This window comes from Schistocerca cancellata, chromosome 2 (genome assembly GCF_023864275.1).
Source record: "Schistocerca cancellata isolate TAMUIC-IGC-003103 chromosome 2, iqSchCanc2.1, whole genome shotgun sequence".
Lineage (NCBI taxonomy): Eukaryota > Metazoa > Arthropoda > Insecta > Orthoptera > Acrididae > Schistocerca > Schistocerca cancellata.
The window spans coordinates 155,488,338-155,493,338 of NC_064627.1; positions in this window are offsets into that span (position 1 = coordinate 155,488,338).

Consider the following 5,001-nt stretch of genomic DNA (forward strand, 5'->3'; position numbering starts at 1 on the left):
CGAAAAGAAATCGCGCCGACGCAACTAGTATTCTGTTACTCGACTTATCACCACATATGTAGCTGATTCGGAATACATCAGACACTACTTTTTCTTTTTCGTTATACATCACCAGAAAAATAAGCAGGTTTAGTATGTTGATTACCATTTTGCCTGATGTCTCCAAAGCGAAGACTCTGATAGAAGTCGGACCGTATCTGATGCCTGCTTTGTCTCTGTCGAAATCATGAAACGTTTTTGGACTGATTACATTCGTTTCGTGTGCCTGTACCTTAAACTACACATATCGTTATGTATCCTCTCCTCGGTTCCAGATCTCCTCGCATTCCTCTTTGGAGTTGTTTTATCTCTTGCTATCCTACACCTGACGACGAGACGTCAACACAGCCACGTAAATGAGAGAATTGACGCGATTAAAACATTATTTGGGTCACTCTGTGATCACTTCCAGACATGTGTACAAATAAGGAAAAATATTGGCAGTGCCCCTCACGTAAAACCATTTCTTTCTGTGTTGAGCCACATTCTGTAATAACTGGATTGTACCGTTTGTGAAAGAAGATAATGTATTAAACGCGCAAAAAAGGTGACACTCGGCGCGCTGGCTGATGGGGCCGACTGTAAATGGGAAATTCCTTTGCAGTCGCTCCCATCAGCCATCGAACCGACTATCAACTTTGTTTGTGCTTGCAGTATGTGCCACTTAAGAAGAACTCAAATAACTCCTCCTAAAATCTAAGATCGACTATACAGTGGAATGATTAATATGTCACTTGCGTAATGTATGCTTCGCTCACCTGTCTCAACTGTACTCCTACCATTTGCTTCTGTTACTGATCGGAAAATGCTGACGAAACATCTTGTGGACATACAAGTGGAGTTTCATGACTTTTTTGTGTTTCCGAAACTGCTACGGAAGGCTGCATAACAGACTTAGTTACCTCTGGCTTTTTTTTAGCCACTATGTCTGATGATACTACCGATTCCGTTGCCTCACTACTGCTTTCTGTGCGGTTCCCAATACACTGCTTCCGTACTGCACGAAGCCCTTCATACTGCTGCTTATTTTTCGAGATGTTTACAAGGCGTGTATCGAATCTGCTTATTTTTCGAGACGATGTTTACAAGGCGTGTATCGAATCTTTTTAAAGCGGCTCGCCTCACACGTTTTCTGACATTGAGTTCTTCCACGATTTGTTGCGCCTTACCAGACGCCTTACGAGCTAAATTATCAACTCTTTAGTTGATATTAGACACTGCATCCTGCACCTGGTCAATGTCAGTAATCATCTTCTTCTGATCGGCTGTAAGCGATTGAATTAGTTCGCGCGTGTCTCTCGCCTCATTCCGGATTTGAATAAACTGTTCATTAACTTCCGTTCGCGTCTTTTGTTGATCTTTGCGGGCTTTTTTCGAACCCAGCATTAGTTTCAAATTTGAGACCATTTAAAGCAAAATTAGTGACCGATAACCCTGCCTTTGTTTCTGTTTTTAAGTCTGCTAATCCTGCTTGCAGTGGACGTTCTTTAACTAATTAAAAGTAGACGAGAAACCGATGTAGCAACACATTTAGTTGTCAATAAATAGCAATTCTCTTGAGAAATTACATAAAAGCTTGACGTTCATTATCAGTATGACAATGATAATCTGTTTCAACGTTTACAGTACAAGTTACAGTTACTAACCACAGTCCAGCCCATAAAATGTAACTAGTGAGAGAAATGGCCGGTACAATTAACTTATAATTGTTTCTTCAACTGATTTACCACCACCTACAAGTCATTTGATGGAATTTTCCTTCATTACTTGATGTCAGTAGTACTTCTCGTTTGATGCGTTCCATGTTTATAGTATTTTAGTAAATACTAACGCCGACATTTGTGTGTCCAGGCGATCTTGTCAGATCACATTTGCTTTGATTTCGACGACATGGTCAGAAACCGCGCAGTCGCTTTAATGCGACCACCTGTCCAAAACCTGAATAACTACCTTTTGCAGCGCGAGACGTGCAGGAAGAACGTCATTGTGGTTCTGGAATGTACCGACAGGGATGTGGAGTCATGCAAACTACAGTGTCATAGGCAGCTGCGTTAGGTTACTCGGCTGCGGATCCGTGGTGCGAGTAGCCCGATCGAGGTGGTCCCACATATTTTCGATTGGCTTTAAATGCGTAGGGTTAGTGGTCAGAGGAGAATGGTAAACCCATTCCGATGCTTTTCGAACACGTTGCGTTGTCCTGCTGGTAGTCACCGTGTCAAGGAAAACCAAACTGCATGTAGGGATGGAAACACGATCCTGAAGGATGCGTAGTTGTCTTGATGCATTGTACCATCGAAAATTACGAAATCAATCTGGGAAGACCACGGAAACATTCGCTAGACCATAGTAGTCCAAACGGCCTACACCATCCCGTACATTGTTGCAGGGCCGTATAATTCAAAGGCCATTGGTCCGATGGATCATAAAACGTGTTTCATATGGAAAGGGCCGGCTGGAGTGGCCGAGAGGTTCTACACGCTACAGTCAGGAATCGCGCGACCGCTACGGTCGCAGGTTCGAATCCTGCCTCGGGCGTGGGTGTGTGTGATGTCCTTAGGTCAGTTAGGTTTAAGTAGTTCTACGTTCTAGGGGACTGATGACCTCAGCAGTTAAGTCCCATAGTGCTCAAAGCCATTTGAACCATCTGGAAAGGTCACCAGCCAACACTCAGTCTAGTGCGGTGCTTGCTCACAAATTCTAGCTCTTGTTGCCGATAAACAGCAGTCAGCATGGGTGCATGAACAAATACTTGCAGCGCACGATGATACACAGCGACGTTCGCTGAATGGTCGCTGAGAAGACACTGTTAGTAGGCCCTTGGTTCATCTGGGCAGTCACTCACTCAACAGTTGCGCAAGTATTCGCCCGCACACATCTCTGCAGTCGTCGTTCACACCTGTCATCTAGTCATCTATGTCCCGTCGGCCCCCGGTAGCTGAATGGTCAGCGTGACGGATTGTCAGTCCTCTGGGCCCGGGTTCGATTCCGCGCTGGGTCGGGGAATTTTCTCCGCCAAGGGACTGGGTGTTGTGCTGTCCTCATCATCATCGTATCATCCTCATCGACTGCAGGTCGCCAAAGTGGCGTCAAATTGAAAGACCTGCACCCGGCGAACGGTCTGCCCGACGGGGGGCTCTAGCCATACGATTAAATAAATAAATCTGTGTCCTGTGGCGCACAACAGTCGCCTACGCGCCGGCTTTGGATAGCGCCACTTTCCCAAGCACATCGTACTTTAACCAAGGCGGCATGCGAACTTTTTAGAGACTTTGGTTCAAATGGCTCTGAGCACTATGGACTTAACATCTATGGTCATCAGTCCCCTAGAACTTAGAACTACGTAAACCTAACTAATCTAAGGACATCACACACATCCATGCCTGAGGCAGGATTCGAATCTGCGACCGTAGCAGTCGCGCGGTTTCGGACTGAGCGCCTAGAACCGCTCTGCCACCGCGGCCGGCTTTTTAGAGACTTTGGAGTTTTCGGAAATGCTTCCACCCTTGACGTGAAAGCCAACGATGACACCCTACTGGACGTCAGATAAACCGCCCCATTTTCGCATTACGACAACGACTGCAATGTTTTCCGATTTCCGCCGACACACATTATATTGACTCCATTACTATTGCTGTCGACTGTGAGTGCTTGTTCCACGTTGACGTCGAAACTAGGCGGTGGTCACATTAATGCGACTGGTCTATGTGTATGGTCTATGAATGTCAACATCACATCAAAAACTCCCAGATGTTCATTGACAAAATCAAACAGATTAGAGTTGGTCCAAATGACATTTTAGTCAATCTGGATGTGGTATCGCTGTTCACAAAAGGTCCTGTGGAGGACACTTTGAAAATGCTGGCGGATCTTTATCCTCCTGAAACTATGAAGTTGTTCCGGCACGTGATGACGACCACCTACTTCTTGTAGCTAATAATTTTTTTGAAATGACGGACGGTATGGCGATGGGCTCTCCGTTGTCTCCATCACTGGCTAACATTATATGGAGAATTTTGAAGAATGTGCATTAAATTCGGCTCCCCTCCGTCCATCCTTATTTTATCGTTACGTTGATGATACATTTATGATCTGGCCACACGGTGCAGAGCCGGCCAGGGTGGCCGAGCGGTTCTAGGCGCTACAGTCGGGAACCGCGCGATCGCTACGGTCGCAGGTTCGAATCCTGCCTCACGCATGGATGTGTGTGATGTCCTTAGGTTAGTTAGGTTTAAGTAGTTATAAGTTCTAGGGGAGTGATGACCTCCGAAATTAAGTACCATAGTGCTCAGAGCCTTTTGAACCACATGGTGCAGAAGCTCTCGAACAATTCATGGAACACATGAACAGCATACATTCGAATATTCGGTTCACTGTTGAGATAGAGAAGGAAGGGAGACTGCCTTTCTTAGACTTTTTAGTACAACGACAGGCGGACGGGCGTCTTGGCCAGTCTGTATACCGTAAGCCGACGCATACAGATTTATATCTCATTGCACAGATTTTCCATCATCCTGCGCAGAAAAGAGCTGTTTTGAACACGTTGGTATATAGAGCAAAAACTGTTTCTTACGAGGACCACTTAAGGTCCGAGATTAACCATCTGACGTACGTGTTCCGAAAGAATGGCTATGGTGCACGCGATATAAAGGAAGCGTTCTCCAAAAAAAGAAAACGTGGAAATGCTGCACACTCACAGGATGAAACACCGAATGCGCTTCTTCCTTTTTGTGGCGCGATATCCAGCAAAATTGGAAGAGTCCTTCGTAGACGAGATATAAGACCGTTTTTCCGTCCTAAGGAAATTAAGGAGATGATGCGCTTTCTTAAGGACAATGTCGGCCTCAGGGTCCCTGGAGTTTATAATATACCCTCACAGTGTGGAAGTAATTGTATAGGTCAGACGATTCGTACCGTTTCCGACGGCTGTGCAGAACACCAACGCCATATTAAAAATAGAGAACT